The sequence below is a fragment of the Pleurodeles waltl genome, chromosome 7 (genome assembly GCF_031143425.1).
Source record: "Pleurodeles waltl isolate 20211129_DDA chromosome 7, aPleWal1.hap1.20221129, whole genome shotgun sequence".
Classification (NCBI taxonomy): domain Eukaryota; kingdom Metazoa; phylum Chordata; class Amphibia; order Caudata; family Salamandridae; genus Pleurodeles; species Pleurodeles waltl.
This window is the reverse complement of record NC_090446.1, coordinates 1,310,524,236-1,310,545,697: the sequence shown is the minus strand read 5'-3', so window position 1 is coordinate 1,310,545,697 and position 21,462 is coordinate 1,310,524,236.

The following is a 21,462-nucleotide window of genomic DNA, read 5'->3' as shown; positions in this document are numbered from 1 at the left end:
AAAAATAATGTGATAAAGTCTCAACTCACATTCTCCAAGTTCATTAGCTCTTATTTTCAGAAAAAATATTTCTTAATCAGCTTGGATGGTACTTAAACTATTTCATGGCACTAGTGCTGTATTTCTAGCAACAGGTTTTTCTAAATAACCTCCTACTCCCTCCTTGGGATGTAACCCTCACCTTCTTCTTAAGGTCTCTCAACTACAGAATAAATAAAAGGATGGCAGAGGATTTTAGAGTGTTTAGGTACAAGTGTGGAACAATCTCTTTTAAAATTCACATGAAGTCCTCCCGAATAATGTTCAGGAAGAAATGAAAAACCTGAATAGTCAATGACTCGCAATCTCTACTATGTCGCTAACACTCTTCGTGCACTCAGTAGATGGGTAAATCGAAAGTGCCAAGAGGCTCTTTGCAAATGTATGTTTGTTCATTAGAAATAACCACTGAATAACATAAATAATAAAGCATTGTTTGCGGACTGCATTTGTCATAAGTATTTCATAATAAACCAACTTAGGGCCGACCCTTTTTGTCACACACGTCTCATAATACACCAACTCACCTTAAAGAAATATACACAGAAAGTGAATCAATGTAACAGATCACTTAACAATGTGTCATAAGGTCTCTAAATTATGGGATCACTCAGCTCATAGCCAAGCTTTCTTTCTGCTCGCTCCATCTGTTTGGAAATGGTAATATTGGTTGGCAAATGCCTCCAGAGCGACCGTCGCTCCAGTGTAAATGTATGCAGATGGCAGCTGGGAGCCTGGGTCTTTTTGCAGCATTGCCTTGATGTTGCCATGCACTGCTTGCTTGCCTGGGGTATCTCAACAACTTCTGTTCGCTCTGTTTGAAGTCATTCTAAGGCAGTGAGAGGAAACCACTGCTCCCCATTTCACAGTTGTGCAGTCTGCAGGTCTCTGGAAGAATTTCTGAATTAAAAGTCCATGTACTTTTGACAGTGCAATTCCTGAAAAACAAGCACACAGCTATGCTGTGCTCAGGGCCGGCTTTAGCGCTGGCGGTGCCCTGTGCGACAGACTTTTTTGGCACCCCCCACATGACCGCCTCCTTGGATTCCCTAACTACCACCCGGAAAATTTGCACATCATCTCTCATCAGTGCTTAATTTGTGCCGGTGGTTTGCGGTGCGGGACACCAGCACTTATTTTTGAAGGCCAGCACTTATTCTTCTGCCTCAAGCATTTCCTGCGAGCAAAAAATACAAAAAAGTGTCACAAAAGGAGAAAACTGAAAGCAGCTACAGTGAGCTGAAGGGGCAGGGAGTGTCAGTAAATGAATTAAAGAGGCCCGAGTTGGCTTCAGTATTACACTGCCTCAGTATTCCGTGGTCGCACATTAAATTGCAGCAGGTGTTAGTTTCAGAGAAGGGCTTTGGGCACTGGCATGTTTTTATTTACAAATTAGGCACTGCACTCCATAACCCCCCTTTCACATACATTCATTTTTTTTTAAGCGCTTGTAAGGCTGGCTTTACTAATCCACTCAGTTATCCACAAAAAATATAGATCTGTTCTTTGCAGCAGGTGTATTAACCCTGCACACTACTTTATGGTGAATCAAAGGTGCCCCTAGACAAAACTCCCATTTCTCTCCCTAGCAGGAACATTAATCACAAGAGTTATCTTCCCATTTTAATTGCTTCTTGAAGGCTGGACGCACAAGGAACTTATCAGCAGGTGCTTTTAACTCGCAAGTTTCTAAGTTATTGCTGAACACAGCGCCCCTATGAGGTCAGCACCCGGAGCAGGTGCACCACTCGCACCTCCCTAAAGCCGGACCTGGCTGTGCTCAAAGGCACCTGTTCATGATACAGTCTCTGGAAAGAAATTAGCAGGATCTGTTCTGTGCACAATCTACGCCACACCAGCATTCACATTTCGAATAAAATGGAGACTGGAATGCAGAGGCATCCCCATGCATCCCTAAGTATATTGAGGCGGAGTAATCAAGCCTGTCTGTCACACCATGGCTGTATCAGCTCCTAACAGACTAATAATGGAGAACTATTTTAAAGTCACGGCCACCAAAAATGGCTTAATGACACTAAACACAGATGCCATGGCAACAGAAATATAGAGAGTCTTACATTTATTGTGGAAGACAAATAGATCAGACGTAATTTGTAGCTCCAAAGAGTTCCAAAATGTATTTATGTATTTGTTAATAATATATATTTAGTTAGTGTACATTTCACCTGGAACCATCTGCATGATTTTCAACCCAACAATGAAGCATATGCCTCTATTGACAAATTGTGTTATATACACAGACAGCATGGGGTCCCTCTGAGAGAAATAGATCAACAATTATGAGCTTGAAAAACATTTGAGCACATTTATGAGCGTGGATCTTAAAGAAAAAAACGAAATAAAGCCAAAATAATGATGTGTTCTAACCTGGAAGCATGGCAGGAAGAAGCTTAGTTAGATATTCTTTCTTTTTCATTTTTGGGATCATCCAAATTTGTAATTTATTTGATTCTCATGTGCACAATTCTTGAGACAATCAACGTGTTTGAGTTTATAGAGCTGTGTACACAGAATGTGCATATTTGGAAATTGGTGCTCACATCTCACAGGAGAAAGGTGATATGAGTGAGGATAGATGTTATGTGATCACTTTTCTTTACGCTACTAACCACATGTGAATCTGTGTGTCTGACTTCCTTCAATGGAGAGAGGATTATTTGGAGAGTCCTATGTGACTAGGGGCCAGATGTAGCAAGCAGTTTTGCCATTCTGTGTCTATGGGAAAATGTGTTTGTACACATGTCCCTAGAGTTCCATTGACTAGATGAAACAATTTCAGACATTTTCTAATAGTTTTTGAAGTCTTCATCAAAAATCAGGACTATGAATCTTTTAGTAGGTATAAAAAACAATGAAAGATCAACTATGCATCTAAACACCTCCAATTTCAAGGAAGATTTGCTGGCCAAGTATTGATCTGGATTTCAACCTTATAAATTCTCGATGATGTTGAGAACATCCTTGAGAAACATAATGCTTGTCTGATCCTGTCATAAGATCTGGTTGCAACCTTCAACTTAAACAACCAGAACAGACTACTCATGAATATCGCATGGGAATCTGAGAAAGGTTCTAAATTGGATTTCATCCTATCTGTCCAATATACACCTAATAGAAACCCAACCCTATCTGGAAACTTCAACAATAGAAGGCAGAGCTATCCTAAGAATCTGCCTCTCCCAAATGCAATCCTGGATGAGGAACGAGTTTCTGCTCCCTAGTCCTCAGAAAATGGGCCTCTTTTTATATCCACTTTGTTGAAAAGAAAACGTGATGCTTTTTTATTGGACATATTGAGCATAGAAGGCTTTTCCATTTTATTCATACCCTCCACCTACTCCAAAAGATCCATTGCAGACTTGATTATTAAACTCATTCCACATTTTTATTAAAGTGGGAAAAGGTACCTATTTCCACCTACTCACCCAAAAGAAAATCTGCACCATCTCAAAAAAGCTGTACACTCACTAATTATGGTCAGACTGGACTTTGGAAACTGCATTCTAGCTGAAGCACCTCTATTGTTCATTGCCACAATCAAAGTCATCCTACACGCTGCTGCATACTCCAAGAAGTGCACTTGTTCCCAAATCTAAGCCAGAATTCAATTTAAGGTTTGTTGCAGAAACGCATATGGAAGCCCACTATACATAGCAGATCTTCTCTGTTGGTTCAAGAAGGCTAAGAGTTAGACATAGGCTCCTCCAGTGAGTCCCAAATTTTAAGACCTTCTTAGCTTGCGAGCACTCATTCTCTGTGGCAGCCACTTCAGCCTTGAACACTGCCTTCTGTCCTATGAAAGTTAACCACAATCATCATCTTTAGGAAACATCTCAAGATACATCTTTTCATGCACGTCCTGGGCTAATGCTTTGACTTGAAACATTTTGTTTCTCTAGACCTCTTCCTGCACAATGACCATTATTTGCCCCTGAAAGCGCGCCTGGTCCTTAGTAAGTAAACTTACAAGGGGATGCGTATTGGCCGATGAACCTTTTGGATCGCATGAAGTATCCTAGCTATGTAGTAATCGCTGAACATCAATTATCAATGTAATCAATCAACAACCACTAAGAGAATCATTAAGCATGAGACAATAAATCCACATTTCATAATAACCACAACTCAATTATAGGTTTTATCAATTTTATTTCTCTATTAGTTACAATACTAGGTCACCAAGTTAGATCAAACTTTATTCAATCAACTCAGAATTTTAATCGGCTCCACTACCTTGATTAAGCCCACTTCTTTACCTGTCAGGTCCAAAACATTTTCTTGCAGTGTTCCCTGCAAGTCTGCATGTAATTTCTTTTACAGTAAACATCAGGAAAAACCCAATCAATGGGTATTCTTTGTTAAAACTTTCAGTCTCAATTTCAGGTGACTGTTCTTCCTCATCATCGCTATTTGTCTGAACCTCTATTCCTGCAGTCGAACAACTAATTGAACATTTAGTCTTACACAATAAGTCCCTTCCCAGTAGGGATACTGGACTTGAGTCACAGTTTACAAACCTATGCAGTCCCTGGAAATTACCAATCTCAACCTGTACTGGATCTATGATCTGTGATCGGATTCGTCAACTGTCTGTTTGCTACTCCCACAACTTGAACTGTTCTGCCTGAAAGAGGTAAGTTTGGAACTTCTGCACTTCTCACTGTAGAGCGTGTAGCTCCTGTGTTCACTAAGAATGAGACTCTGTGACCCATCACCTTTCCCTTCACAAAAGGTCCTCTCTGATCTACTTCTACATGGCTCTTCATCCGAACTAATACTCATCCATTCATCGTTTATTTCATTCTTACTATGTAATGGGAATTGGTGCACTGTGTTATTACTTCTGTTTTGTCTCTGACCTGTGACCTGTGGAGTAAACATCATGTGTTGCTGTTCCATCGAGGCTTGAGGTATCTGCATTTGCTGTATAGGTACCGGAGGAACCTGCTGCTTCATTGGTTGCAACTGTGTCAGTTGTGCACGGAGCTCTTGCACCTGCTGCCTGGGTTGAAAATTCTGCACCTGGTTCTGAACATTCAGATTTAGTCCTCTCATTCTAGGAACTTTCACAGATTGAAATGTATTGACATCACCACCTTGCTGAACAACACCATCCTGCACCATCTTCGGACACTCCCGCTTCCAGTGTCCCATGTTTCCACACAGATGACATGGTAACATCTTTTTCATCCCTTGCACATAATTTTGAACCACTACAGTACTCAAATCCGGACCACAAGTCATGTTGACTCCACAACCCCTACCTCTCATCTGAGGTTGGAACATGACGGTTCCCTGCTGCTGCGGTAGCTGTTGCACTAAAGCTCCTCTCACTCCTGTCTGAGCTGCCCTAACTTGCATCACCATCGCTTTCTCCTTCAGCTTTTTCTGCTTCAACTCAATCTCATCACTACAGTATTTTGCATACTGCAGCAACTCATCAATTGGCTTCGCTTGCCAGCAAATCAAATGACTTTTAATCATCTGCCCTATTTCTGGTCTCAATCCTTCGACGAACCTAAACACAAAGTGCAACATGTCTTTCGGCTCAATTGCTTCTTTACCTCTGTATTCCTTGAACGCTTTCAACAATCTCTCATAATAGGTATGTATTGACTCTTTCGCCTCAAGCACTGTCCTGTCAATCCGCTGCCAGTCAATATTTTTAGGCAAGATTCTCGTCTTCAGGAACTCAATCACCTTATAGTAATGTTTCATCACTTCAGGTGATGGTGCACCTGTAACTCTAGCCCTTTCCGGGTTCACTCATTGGCCAATCCACTGCTCTCTTACATTCAACCAACAAATCAGCTGGAACCATTCTTTCCAACAAGGTATTCAGGTCTTCCCACAAACATTTAGAAAGCTTCACAAATCTATCAGTCTGCTGGTACCACTCAACCAGTTTCTCTCTCAGTTTTGGATAATCATTTGTGAATGACAGGATATCACTCCTGTGCCATGGAACATGAACAAACTGCTCTCCTGCAATTTCCCTCATCAGTAAAAATTTGACTGAATCCTTTTCTTTCTGAGCACCTTCAGACCCTTCTTGTGAATCTTGTTTCCGGTTATCCTTCTTCTTCGCCCATTTTCCTTCCCACTTTTCTAATGCTCCCCAAATCTGAGCACTCTGCAGTAATTCTTTAAGGTGCGCCTTCATTCTTGCTGACCTCATATGCTCAAAATCCTTTGCCTCAAAGTCTAACCTATAGAGCTTTATTTCAAATGCTTTTTTTTCTTAATTTCTGTCATGCTTATCTTCTAGGTCTGCCAATTTCTGGTGGATCCTCGGATACAAGTACCTCAGCTCTTCTTCTGCATAGGAGTCTAACCTATTCACTCCCATCGTCCCTTCAACTAGCTAGGTTATTTCTGTAGCCAGCCTTACACGGTTTATCTGCTCTTCACCCTTTTTGAGGGAGTATTCAGACTATCCAACCACTCATTCAATTGTTGTGCTGTCAATCCGTGTAGTGAGATATTGCTTGCATTCGGCAATGGTACTTGTTGTACCACTGCACCTGGAGTCTGCGCAGTCAAAAGCTTCAGGCTCTGACTTGCATTCTTGCCATTTACCGCATCTGGAAGTGCAACAGGGTACTAAGAGCCATTAATGGTCTGGATCCATCAAAGGTCTGACCCCTAGACGATACCACCTGCACATGATCACTCACTCCCCTCCTCATGAGGCTCTTTGACATTCCACCCTGTTCTCCTGCAATTGTTTTCTTTTGCGCAAACAATGGTACCGCTGGACCAACAGTAATCGGTAGTGATATTGCATCTGGTGCTGCTCTGACACTTGCATTTTGTGGAAGGATTACTCCCATGTTCTGATTCATCACTGGTGTCACATCTGACTGTGTCCCTGTCATTGGTGTGAACTTCGGCAAACCCTGTGGCTGTGCCTGAGGCAACAACATTGGAGTCTGCTCAGTCTGAACTAGACTAGTCACTACATTAAGAGTACTCTGCACTACCCCTTGTATCTGTCCACTATCTGTCTGCACTCGTCCTACTGTTCCCGTCACTTGTGCTGGAGCTGTCAGAACAGAACTAGTACTTGGACCCCCTTCATGCGCCGCATATGGCGGAGGTTGATCCCTCAATATCTGTGTAATAAGATCCTCAACATCTGAGTCATCTTCGTCTACATAAGTGTTTTTCTTCTTCTTATCTCTTGAACCCTTTTCACTCTTGTCATCATACTCTTTTTCATCTGACTCATCTTCCTCTGCAATAGCAGGAAAAAAACCAACACCCTGTAATGTTGTCATTCTCCACTTCTTCTGTTCTCAATCCCACCTTGCTTCTGCCAAGGACTTTTCTACCTTCCTTATTCTCCTCTGGAACTTCATCTCTTGCTGCTGTCTGGCTACGAGTTCCCAAACCGCTAAAGACTCAAACTGTGATGGTCTAGGAAGTGGCTTCGTCTCGTATAATGTCATTCGCAACTGATCCAAAATTCTCAAATTAAGGGGGTCATTCTGACCCTGGCGGTAATTACCGCCATGGCGGAGGTCGGCGGTAGCACCGCCAACAGGCTGGCGGTGCACCGCTGGGCATTCTGACCGCGGCGGTTTAGCCGCGGCCAGAAACGGAAAGTCGGCGGTGTCCCGCCGACTTTCCGCTGCCCTTGAGAATCCTCCATGGCGGCGGAGCGCGCTCCGCCGCCATGGGAATTCTGACACCCCCTACCGCCATCCAGTTCCTGGCGGTTCTCCCGCCGGGAACAGGATGGCGGTAGGGGGTGTCGCGGGGCCCCGGGGGCCCCTGCAGTGCCCATGCCAATGGCATGGGCACTGCAGGGGCCCCCGTAAGAGGGCCCCAAAAAGAATTTCAGTGTCTGCCTAGCAGACACTGAAATTTGCGACGGGTGCAACTGCACCCGTCGCACCTTCCCACACCGCCGGCTCAATTCTGAGCCGGCGTCCTCGTGGGAAGGGTGTTTCCCGCTGGGCTGGCGGGCGGACTTTCGGCAGTCGCCCGCCAGCCCAGTGGGAAAGCCAGAATGACCGCCGTGGTCTTTTAACCGCGGAGCGGTCTTTCGGCGGGAACCGCGTGGCGGGCGGCGACCGCCGTCCGCCGCGGTCAGAATCACCCCCTAAATGTTCCATGCTCTGGAAACGCTAAAGCTCCCTGTTTCTCTGTCAATTTGCACCACTGCTTTAACCAAAGACATGGCGCGACACCTCGCTCCTCCATCACAATAAATTCCGGAGAATTTTCCGGTGGGGTAGGCTCCCCAACTGTCGCCTTAATGTAAGAATCACCCTTCATGGCACTTCTGAACGCTTTGAAAAACTTCATTTTGCTATCTTTTGTGTATTCGATTCAATGAGGAAATTACTTTTACTCACAAGATTCCTTTCACCTGCTTGCTCAACCAATTGTCTCTTACTGATGGCTGCCAATCTGCTTGTGACTCTTCTCATTAACCAACCTATCCCAGCGCGGCTCACTCTGACGTCACACTCACACACTGCGGCTGACAAAGTCTTGCGGCTTGACCTCCTAAACTTCAACTCACCCGGAACTAATGCAAAATATTGCGAACACTGACCAAAAAACAATAACCAAAACAAACCTGCTGGTTTACTTCAGGGAAGGTACACAATCGATTCAGAGACCTTACGGATTTTCACTGATGGCCCTTTCGCTCATGCAGCTATTCCACCTTCTCAGTCTCCTGCATTCGCAAGCAAAATTCGACCTGCGATTTCACTCTCAACTGATCAATGGGTCTGTCCTGGTGCACATAGGACTCACCAAATCTCAGTCGAAAATTTCTCTTACTCACTTAACTCACGCACCATCTTGTTGACCACGCCCGATCAACTTACTAAACCAGACAGATTGCAACATATAACCAAGTGTCTCCAACACTTGTCAATATACACCGGAGTCTTAGACCACACAGGGTCCGTACACCACCAACAACCACGTGGGCAATTTTTGAGCACAAAGCGCTACACACATATGAAGTTTGACGACTTCCCTACTCTCATACTGCGGAGTATGCACACTCCTACTAAACCTCAACTGGAGTACACAAACTCCCTACTTCCCTCACATACGTCACAATTCACCTGCAATTTGCATAAGCCTTTGCAAGCACAATCCTACCACTTTCACACTATCACAAATACGCCGAGAACATACCCATCTTTTCTAGCGGGATCCAGGATCTGGGAACGTCATTTCTGGGCTAAAGGGGACATCATCTTTGCTACAATTGCCATTTCAGAAAAACAAAATTCAAACCTCATAAAAATGAACAACTAACCCTAACTTAAACTACCACCATAACCATTGGTCACCACATAACTAGTTCTCCAAGAAAACTAACCATCAAGCTGATACCAAAAACTTAAAGCGCGCCTGGTCCTTAGTAAGTAAACTTACAAGGGGACGCGTATAGGCCGATGAACCTTTTGGATCGCATTAAGTATCCTAGCTATATAGTAATGTATGAACATCAATTATCAATGTAATCAATCAACAACCACTAAGAGAATCATTAAGCATGAGACAATAAATCAACATTTCATAATAACCACAACTCAATTATAGGTTTTATCAATTTTAGTTTCCTATTAGTTACAATACTAGGTCATCAAATTAGATCAAACTGTATTCAATCAACTCAGAATTAGGTCATTAATGCCCACCAATAACATAATCTAATCAAAACTTAAGAAAACATATGCTCGAAATCTTCAACATAAGCCATCAAGTATGAATATAACAGCATTAATAGCACAGTTCAGCAATCAGTCCTTCAATCATTTGTCACTGTCAGAGTCACCCAAAGAATCCTTACCTAACCCAAATTAGCATCAGCATGTGGGACTTCATGCAAAAACAATATAGAAAATGTGAATTTGGAAAACATCTAGCTAAGAGAAAAACTATAAAACAGCGCAGTTGGTACCTAGAAAGAAAAGCATAAAAGTTAATCAGTCACATTGTCATAGCTACTTATCCACGAAATAGATCAGCAACAAAGTCAGTTTTCGTCCTCAGGTCATCAATCGATCAGCAATGCATCAGGCTCTCAAGAACATGAGCCCAATGTCAGAATCTCGAACTGCGTCTCTTGATGTCATCAGTTCTTCCCTCGCATCTCGAATTTGCCCTCGTATCTGAAGTTTTAGCCCCTTGTCATGACTTTTTATTAGAATTTTTCAGTCCATCCCCCTAATTCCTAATTGGTCAATCAGTTCTCCATATGTGACATTACCCAATACTTTTTACTGTACATATCTAAGAGTTCTAATATTTCGTCTTTCTCAGTTCATGGATTGGTCCACTGTACGATGTCTTCATCATCCGGCTCTCCAGGTATCGAAAATGTTGCATGTTCCTCTTCAGTCAGTGTCTCTATTGTTCAAGTCCTGGAAAAGTACATTCAGCCTACTCTACACATAATTGTATCAAATTGAGTTCATCATCTTCTGTCCGTCGGTACATGGCAGAAAATTCTAGCTAAGCACACAGTTCACGGTCAGTTCATAGACATCAGCAACTTCTACATTGTGCGTTATTTAATTCTGCTTCTGCATGAGGCCTGTCAAGTAGGCCACGGCTTCGGCTAAGTTAGCTTCTACGATATAATGCAAAACATAGGTTATACATCTCATTATGGCACATTACTACATCATTATTATTACACATTTTCATTATTTCACGCATTTTTAGTTCTTTTAGTACAAGTTTGTATAAGTGGCTGACATACCCGTGGACACATTTTAAAACACGCACATTCATTTTCTCTACAATTAATTTCTCTATGAACTTTTATAAATCATAGCATATACACATTTATTAATAATTTCTAATTAGCATATCTGCGTCAACGCCCCGTCTACTAACCCCATGCTATGAAATATCTCTTTGTACAGAGACCTACATAGTTTATAGTGGAGTGCTATAAAAAATGTTTCATATAAAAGAATGTATACAATACATAAGCAAATAAATAAGGCACTGCTAATGTTAAGGTTTGCTGCTTACAGTCCTTTTTTGGATCTCCATTCTGTTTTCTTCAGCAACTACTAAAAAAAGGGTTTTTCATTTTCTTAGCTTTAGTGAACACAAGTCCTTGAGAATGGTGACTGGAAGAGGGTAGAATCTCCCAAGCAAAGTAGCTGATAAAAGGACGGGCTAATCTCTAATCAAACAAAAAGAATCAATTTTATACTCTGGGTTTCTCTCAATTGACACTCAACCACAAAAAAAAGGCCCATGGAGTCCAACCAGACTGAGGAGCACCAGCACGTCTCTACCTTTGACAACCATAACCTTAGATCACTTTAAAAAAAACTGGCTTCAAATAAAATCTGGTCACCCAATGATCTAGGGGGAGCTTGCAGTCTGACAAATAAATCTAACATCTTCAAATGCATTTGAAAGCACCTTTACCATCTATCTGCTTGATCGCTTGTTTCTGTCAACATCCCACAATCACCAAACCCTCCAGGGGAACCTCGTCTGCCTTGGTGAGGATATGGCCTGAGCCTGTCCACTAGCCACATTTAATTGTCTCTCAATGAAAAGTTGTTTTCTGGGTTGATTTAACATGTTATATATGGGTGGGGTGACCTATTACCATCAACATGTGTGGTAGTGTGTGATTGCCATACCGTGCCAAGGATGTATGCTATACCTTGAGTATGTGTATTAGGAAATGGGATCTGTGGTGTGCCATTATCCTCCTTGTCTTTAGAGGGTTAACTTTCCAGAGTGGTAGAAAGTTTCTGACACCAGTCTGCCTGTAAAGGTCCCTGGCTCACATACGATTACCATGGGAACACATTTGCTGAGGTTGTGGGTTGCCATGGAGCTCCAAGTCTGTGCTATAAAAGTCTCTCTTCACTGTAGATGGGAAGGTGACTTCCAGGACCCACTGCATGTGCGGCACCTCAAAGCACAAAATAAGCACGTACACGCTCATGCCCACAATATCGTATGATGGCTACTTACCTGCAAACAATGTGCTCTAGGACAGTCATCATATGCCAACTCAACGATAAGCAGCAAAGTAATTAAGGCACAGCCATCCACCCAAATAACACAGTACCAATATCTTTAGCAAAATCAAACACATTTTACTCTCACAATAATCATCATTAACCATGTCAAATATCAACCAACAGTACAGAACCAAACACAACTGGTCACTGGAAATTCCACAAGTGTACTATTAATGGGTGCCCAGATTAAGATCAGGACCACTGGAATTATGCATCAGAAGAGGGACAAATTATGCGTCAAGGTTCAGTAAATAATGCAGCAAGAAAAGCACATTTTATGATAGTTTTAGTTCTTTATTTTGTCACTTTTTCCACTTGTTAACATTGTCTGGGCATTGGTTGCGCCTTATTAGAACCAGTTTAACACACATATATAGCAATAATCAACAGAAAGGTGACCAGTCAATCTTTGTAAAGAGCCTTTCGCTGTGCAGCACCACATGTTGCTGCATTTTTAGTAACTTTTGAACCGTTTGAGCTACAAAACAATTTTTTTGCTAAAATCTGCAGATTATGCAGCAGATGATGGATTATGTGGCAAATTCGTAAAATCTCAAATTATGCAAAAAATGCCATGGCCGCACAATTGCATAATTCCAGTGGCCCTGATTAAGATTAAGAAGATGGCACGGTAACGTACTGGTGGTAGAAGGAGCTATACAGCTTCTGTCAGAAAAACATACAGACTAAAAAAAGAGCTCTTTCATTCATTAATACAGAGGCTCTCAGATGATGGCCTTGTAACAGAAAGCTGAGGTCTAAGATACTGGCACACATTTTGTAATGTTCAGCAACATGCTTACAGAGCTCGAGGAATCAGCTCTCTTATGATGCACCCTTTCAGCAGCTATTCACAATCCATCACAGTTTGTATCCAGGGGATATTTCAACTATGATACACATAAACATTAGAAGGAAACTAAACGACCACTCAGATCCAAACCTGGAGACTTGTAATTTTTCATTTAGGGGCATATTGAAGAGCTCCTTAGTGCCCCCGGAGCGTCACTTTAAGTGACACTCCAGTGGCGCTATGCACTGCACGATATTTACAAGGTGACGTTAACCACTTCGCTGCCAGGCCTTTTCCCCCTCTTGTGCCAGGACTTTTTTTGCCTATTTGGGGCAGTTCGCGCTTAGGCCCGCATAACTTTTTGTCCACATAAGCTAACCAAGCCAAATTTGCGTACTTTTTTTCCAACATCCTAGGGATTCTGGAGGTACCCAGACTTTGTGGGTTCCCCTGAAAGAGGCCAAGAAATTGGCCAAAATACAGGGAAAATTTTGTTTTTTTTAAAAAAAATTGGAAAAAGTGGCTGCAGAAGAAGGCTTGTGGTTTTTCCCCTGAAAATGGCATCAACAAAGGGTTTGCGGTGCTAAACTCAGCACAGGATATGCCCCAAAACACAACGTGGACATATCACAGAAAACAGAGCTGTTTTTAGCAAAGTGACTACCTGTAGATTTTGGCCTCTAGCTCAGCCGCCACCTAGGGAAACCTACCAAACCTGTGCATTTCTGAAAACTAGAGACCTAGGGGGATCCAAGGAGGGGTGACTTGCGGGGCTCGGACCAGGTTCTGTTACCCAGAATCCTTTGCAAACCTCAAAATTTGGCTAAAAAAACACATGTTCCTCACATTTCTGTGGCAGAAAGTTCTGGAATCTGAGAGGAGCCACAAATTTCCTTCCACCCAGCGTTCCCCCACGTCTCCCGATAAAAATGATACCTCACTTGTGTGGGTAGGCCTAGCGCCCGCGACAGGATATGCCCCAAAACACAACGTGGACATATCACAGAAAACAGAGCTGTTTTTACAAAGTGACTACCTGTAGATTTTGGCCTCTAGCTCAGCCGCCACCTAGGGAAACCTACCAAACCTATGCATTTCTGAAAACTAGAGACATAGGGGAATCCAAGGAGGGGTGACTTGTGTGGCTCGGACCAGGTTCTGTTACCCAGAATCCTTTGCAAACCTCAAAATTTGGCTAAAAAAACACATGTTCCTCACATTTCTGTGGCAGAAAGTTCTGGAATCTGAGAGGAGCCACAAATTTCCTTCCACCCAGCATTCCCCCACGTCTCCCGATAAAAATGATACCTCACTTGTGTGGGTAGGCCTAGCGCCCGCGACAGGATATGCCCCAAAACACAACGTGGACATATCACAGAAAACAGAGCTGTTTTTAGCAAAGTGACTACCTGTAGATTTTGGCCTCTAGCTCAGCCGCCACCTAGGGAAACCTACCAAACCTGTGCATTTCTGAAAACTAGAGACCTAGGGGGATCCAAGGAGGGGTGACTTGCGGGGCTCGGACCAGGTTCTGTTACCCAGAATCCTTTGCAAACCTCAAAATTTGGCTAAAAAAACACATGTCCCTCACATTTCTGTGGCAGAAAGTTCTGGAATCTGAGAGGAGCTACAAATTTCCTTCCACCCAGCGTTCCCCCAAGTCTCCCGATAAAAATGATACCTCACTTGCGTGGGTAGGCCTAGCGCCGGCGACAGGAAACACCCCAAAGCGCAACGTGGACACATCCTAAATTTTGGAAAAAAACAGAGGTGTTTTTTGCGAAGTGCCTACCTGTAGATTTTGGCCTCTAGCTCAGCCGGCACCTAGGGAAACCTACCAAACCTGTGCATTTCTGAAAACTAGAGACCTAGGGGAATCCAAGGAGGGGTGACTTGCGGGGCTCGGACCAGGTTCTGTTACCCAGAATCCTTTGCAAACCTCAAAATTTGGCTAAAAATACACATGTTACTCACATTTCTGTGGCAGAAAGTTCTGGAATCTGAGAGGAGCCACAAATTTCCTTCTACCCAGCGTTCCCCCAAGTCTCCCGATAAAAATGATACATCACTTGTGTGGGTAGGACTAGCGCCCACGAAAGGAAAGGGCCCAGAACACAACGTGTACACATCACATTTGTTTATAAAAAGCAGTGCCTACCTGTGGATTTTGGCCTGTAGCTCAGCCGACACCTGAGGAAACCTAGCAAACCAGTGCATTTTTGAAAACTAGAAACCCAGGGGAATCCAAGATGGGGTGACTTGCGGGGCTCTGACCAGGTTATGTTACCCAGAATCCTTTGCAAACATCAAAATTTGGCCCAAAAAACACTTTTTCCTCTCATTTCGGTGACAGAAAGTTCTGGAATCTGAGAGGAGCCACAAATTTCCTTCCACCCAGCGTTCCCCTAAGTCTCTCGATAAAAATGGTACATCACTTCTGTGGATAGGCCTAGCGCCCACAAAAGGAAATGGCCCAAAACACAACGTGGACACAACATATTTTTTCACAGAAAACAGAGGTGTTTTTTGCAAGGTGCCTACCTGTGGTGTTTGGCCTGTAGCTCAGCCGGCCCCAGGGGGGGGGGGGGGCAGAAATGGCCAAAATATAATTTTCCCCCAAGGGGAGCGAACCTTGCCTAAGGGGTCGCTCCCCACCTCAATAAAAAAAAATGAAACAAAAAAAAAATTAAAAAAAATTAAAATGGTCCCTGGTGCCTAGAGGTTTCTGCCCCCAGGGGGGGCAGAAAAGGCCTTTTCAAAAAAATGCCCCCCCTGGGAGCGACCCTTGCCCAAGGGGTCGCTCCCTTTTGTCAATTTCAAAATAAAAAAAAAAATCCCTGGTGTCTAGTGGGGTTTCAAAAGCCGGATTGCAAGCAATCCGGCTTTTGAAACCCTCGGAGGGACTTCAAAGGGAAGGAAATACTTTTCCTTCCCTTTGAAGCCCCTCCGGGCCTCCCAAGTGATTGAAAAAGAAATGCTTTTGCATTTCTTTTTCAATCGCGCTGGAAGCAGAGCTTCCAGCGCGACGAGGGAGGCCCCTGTGACACATCAGCGCGCGCGCTGACGTCACAGGGGGGGGGTGGGGGGGGTCGGGGGTGGAAGGGGAAGGGATTCCCCGGTCAGCCCTGACCTAGGGGGGTGGGGGGGTGGCCCTCGGAGGAGCGCTAGCGCTTCTCCCGAGGGAAGCATTCAGGACGTAATGGTTACGTCCATGGCGCCACACGGGCGCTGCCATGGACGTAACCATTACGTCCGTGGCGGGGAAGGGGTTAAGCACATTTTTGCGGCTAAACGCCACCTTGTAAAAATGGCCCCTTCACATGCAGCACTTTGTGTGGAAGGGGCGTGCAATTGGTGTTGCTGTGGGTGTGCCACAGCAACACCCATTGCATTTTGGTGCTGCCCCAGATTTGCATGTTTTCGTAAACCTGAGGTAGTGCCAAAATGTAACAGGGCGCAACGAGGGGAAATGCAGTAGGCCTGGGCACCAAACCTGTGAGTGCAGCTATCCCCAATGGGGTCGTAAATCACAACCTACCTCTTGAATAGTGATGAGGTAGGTCATTTGCGATTCTATTGGGGATCGCAAACAGTGTACTTAATACTGTTGACCATTTTGTTTTACGACTTGCAATTTGAGATTCCAAAACAGATCACAAATTGTGAGCCATAAAAAGGTCTTACATCTGGCCCTCACTGCTATAATGTGCATGAAGCAGGGAAAGGGTGCAGTAGTACAGGCTGCCCCTAGGTGTCCCTAGGGACCTCTTTTGGCTGCATAAGATACTGCACCCTACAATCTTGATTTAAACACATCCCCTATTACTTCTGGGTGCCATGCTTAATTTTTCATTAATTAAGCATGGTACCCATTTTGCGAAAAGTTTTAGGCTGCACATTCAGGTTATGAAGGAGGGCAGACAAGAGTAATATGCTGTTAAAAATGAAATAATAGGAGGTTGCGCTGTATGAAACTTCACGTAGTGATGTTAAGCACTCTTCCAGTTGAGTTTGCGCTACATGAAACTTCACATTAAAAAAAAAATAACAACAACCGGGAAAAATCAAACACTCATGGAGATTGAAAGATTGAGTAAAGCATGTGAAATGTGAGCAGGAACAGTGTGGTTAAGTTAACTCTTTTGTACTTGTAATATGCTGTCTGAAAAAAACATGCAACATTTACTGTTGTAACGTGCACGAAGCAGGCAAAGTGTGCAGTACCACAGGCTGTGCCTAGGTGTCCCTTGGAACCTCTTTTGGCCGCATAAGGTACTGCACCCTGCAATGTTGAATTCAACACATTCCCAATAAGTTTCGGGCACCGTGCTGAAAAATGGAGCGCAATGCCCGTTTTGATAAAAGTTTTACACTATGCTTTCAGGGTATGAGGGACGGGAGACAAGAGAAATATGCCGTTTGAAAATAAAGATAAGTATGAGGTTATGTGGTGTAAAGCATTCTTCCGATCGAGTTTGTGCTATATGTGCAGTCATGTAAAGTGCTCTTCATATCAAGTTTGTGGTATATGAAACTGCACATCCTCATGTAAAGCGCTCAGACACTACAAAAAAAACTGTGGCATGGCCAAAACAAGGAACATGAAGAAACAACATACAGCCACGCAGCGTGAGGCGGCGATGCAAAAGAAAAAAATAATGCACCACACTAAGCTATTTGGCCAGTCGTGCAATAATCCATTTAAAAGGGTCAGTCTGCAAGGCGGTAACAAAGCAGCCTCAAGGTGGGACAAAGGTGAAGCGTTTACCTATGAAATCAGGGGAATTTTGAAAAGCAGGCAAGGAGCAAATGAAAGTGATGGGAGTGAGATGGGCATGGTTAAAGCCCACAGATGTAAAATAAAACATGTTGAGGGACAGCGCTTGAACGCAGGGTTGGCCTAAAAAGTGGCCCATGTTTGCAATTTAGGACACTCTTAAACCTGTAAGGATAAACTGTATAAATGTTGTGCAAGGTTTGGAAGATTTCTGGATTTGAACTGCCTGCAAGCAGTGTTTGTTTTAATATCAGGGAAATCGAAGTAAATACTGTGGCCCAACTGCCCTAAAACAAGCCAACAACAGCAAAAAAAACACACACTCAGATGTGTCAGACAGCCGTTGAGTCACTGCTTGATTGACCTGTAGGCCAGTTTGACCCTGGGCAGAAGCCCAAGTGGCACAGCCAAAGGCGAAGAGGGGGAAACCAAGCACACACAATGAAAAGGTGGAGAACAGGGGACCAACCCAAAAGAAGTCCATAATGGTGAACAGCACAAAACTCAGTTGGAACAACCAAAGACCATGGGAATGCTACGAGAAGCAAGGGTCCAGATGTACAATGCTTTTTCCTTGTTGAAAACGGCCTGATTCACAGAATAAGGCCGTTTGCAACCAGGAAAAAGCATTTCTGGGAGTACAGACCCCATTTTGTGATTTGGTAATTAATTCTCGAATCGCAAATGTTTTTGCAAGTCGCTTTTAGGAAGGGGTGTGCCAAGGGCATCCCTTCATAATAGGGAGTCACATGGCCATGTAAGATTGTTTTGCAACCGTGAATGCAGTTGCAAAACAATCGCAGTTACCACTTACTTAAAGTTGGTGGTAAGCCATTCGTAAACAAGAAGGGATCCCCACGGGGCCACTCCCCTTTTGTGAATGTAAGCAAAAATATTTTTTCAGAGCAAGTAGTGGTCCCACGGACCATTGCCTACTCTGAAAAAATGAAAAGAAAACATTGAAAAACGGGATGCATTTAAAAAAGAAATGAACTGCTTTATTTAAAAAGCAGTCACAGACATGGAGGTCTGCTGTCCCCAGCAGGCCACCATTCATTTGAGTGCAGCCTTTCGCAATGGGATTGCAAATTGTGACATACCTCAAGAATATTAATGAGGTATGTCATTTGCACATTTCATTTTGCAAGTTTCTAATTGTAATTTGCAATGAATCACAATTAGAGGCTCGTAGAATGAAATGGTCATACAATTGGCCCAGGGTCCATGGCTCAATGACAAACCAAACAAGAGGCCATTGTAAAGGATGTCACAAACAGGAACCTAAATCACAGGCCCACCAAAGCAGGCGATGCACCCCAGGGGCCAAGACAGCCAAAAAAAGCTTAACAAGGACATTGGCAACTGACAGACCCAAGGCAAGACCACAATAAAGGCATACATGCAGTGAGAAACACCACATGAAGCACCCATGACAGTGAAGAGGCTTCTGCCCCCATAAGAGCCCAGAGGCTTGCTAGTGTGAGCGCTGGATTTCTACTAATTAAATATTTTATGTATTCTGTACTTGAATTTGCTTAGAAAATATATTGACGGAGAAAATACAGTGCAGCCTGAAAATGTGCCTACTTGAATGGCCACCATGTAACATGTAATATTCTTAATAAAAGCATGCTAATGATTATTTGAGCGTTATTTGAATATCAAAATGCAGCAATATGTTATACTTACAATTAAATGCTATGAATCTGCTTAAATTTACTGCAGACCTCACGTTAACGAGATCTAAGCCTTAGTATTACACAGCTTCATATTGGAAAATGCAACGTCAGAATAAAATGTGATCTCATACTTGCTGAATAATAAAACGTTTTGTTTAACTAAAAAGGTTGACCAAATCATTTAGTGTAGCAAAAATATCTTTCCTGTTTTCACGAGAACTGCTTGTTAGGAAATGTTAGCTAGAAACAATGAATGTTCTAAATTGTTGCAAACCTCAACTAGAGATTTGTAAGAAAGAGATGTTCCCAGGAATTAACATTGGATGTACTGACGGAAGGAACAGAAAGATACAAATTGATCCTTGAAGAGTCGAACGATGTGCGTTGAGGAGAAGAGACAATCATCAACGTGTCAAAGACTGTCTAGTTATATTTTAGATTTAGAATATTAATTTTATTGGACTAAAAGCTATAATATGATTTTCTGACCAATGACAACATGGGACAACTTTACCCTAACCGCACTGCACTCAGAAAAGTTGGAGTAGAGAGAACTAGCATGGCCACTCTTATGAGCTCCTCCTCTGGGTCACTTCGATACTTTCTGCTGAGGGCTTACTCTACTGTTATGTTTGTGCTCCATGCGTGATGCTGGTGCTTACTCTTGAGCTTGATGCTTAGAGCTCGATGCACCTTTGCTACCTGCCTTAGACATTTTCTTTCTAATGGTTCGGAGAGCTTAGATTCCCCGATTCTGAACCATTACGCCTTTATGTCCCAATGCTGATGCTGACCTAACTGATGTCCGCTTGACAAAGATTAATCAACTGCTTGTTGGTCCATAAAAGGGCAGGTATATTTGAAAATGTCTTTCTTGTTGATTTGTCTTTTGTTTCTAGCTACCAACTGCTGCCTTTTGATCGAGACATAGTTAGATGTTTTCCAAATTTATGTTGATTAAGTTCTTTTGCATGAAGTTCAAACATGCTGATGCTAGTGAGTTTCCTGCATTCAACTAAATTGTTGTCTGATGTTACTCAATTGCTGAATTTCAATGTAAGCTCTTACTATTGCACAATTACTCTTATTGCTGATCTGTACCTTAGTATTAGAAATAGTAGTCGTTAACGCATTAGCTAAGTTGAGATTTGGTCAACCAGTATTATTATCATACTTACATCATGCAGTTTTGAGACTAATTTACGTGAGACTACCATTGTTAATGAAGGGAAATACATTTTCAATTTGATACTAAAGGTTTGGTTATTCATGGCCTAATGGGTCATGGTGTGTAAAGTTATTGGCTCCAAGAATCTTATTGATTTTTTGGGTGATATTCATGTGGTATGCAGATTTAGTGGTGCGAAAATCTTAAACGAGTCAAAAGGTCCATCGACCTAAGAACGCGTCCCCTTATGAATTAACGTAAATAAACAGATAAGGTAAGACGCGCTCACAGGAAATGGCAGCAGAGCATGATGGTTTGTCTCTTTAGGAGCACATCATTAAAAACAGTTTGAGGTTTGTCTCCTTAGAGACATCACTACAGAGTCCTGTAGATAAGATAAGGAGACAAAGGTTGATTTGGTTAAGATTTTCCGATTCAATGACACAAAGTAGAGAGAAAATGTATTCCTAAAAAGCCTAGGATGACTTTCCCAGGTCCTCTGAGTTTGCCTAGGCTTGTTTGAAGATGTTCTCAGCGTTCTATTGACAAGGTGAATTAAATAGATTTTGCGCTTGCACAACTTTTGCGCACGCAGGTGACTTGAGTTGTTTGTCAGAAGTTAGGGAGTTTGCGTACTCCAAATGAAGTCGTAGAGGGAGTTTCCATACTCCAAATGAAGTTGTAGAAAGAGTGTGTGTACTCCGAAGTGTGAGAGTAGGGAAGTTGTTGAACTTCACATGTGTGTAGCGCTTTGTGCTCTAAAATTGTCCACGTGGTTGTTGGTATATGGGCCCTGCGAGGTCTAAGACTCCGGAGTATATTGAAAAGTGTACAAGACACTTGGTTTATTGTTGTAATTTGTCTGTTTAGAAGGTTGATCTGGCATGGTCGACAAGTCAAAGTGTGAGTCAAGGTGAGTGAAAGACATTTTTCGACTGAGATCTGGT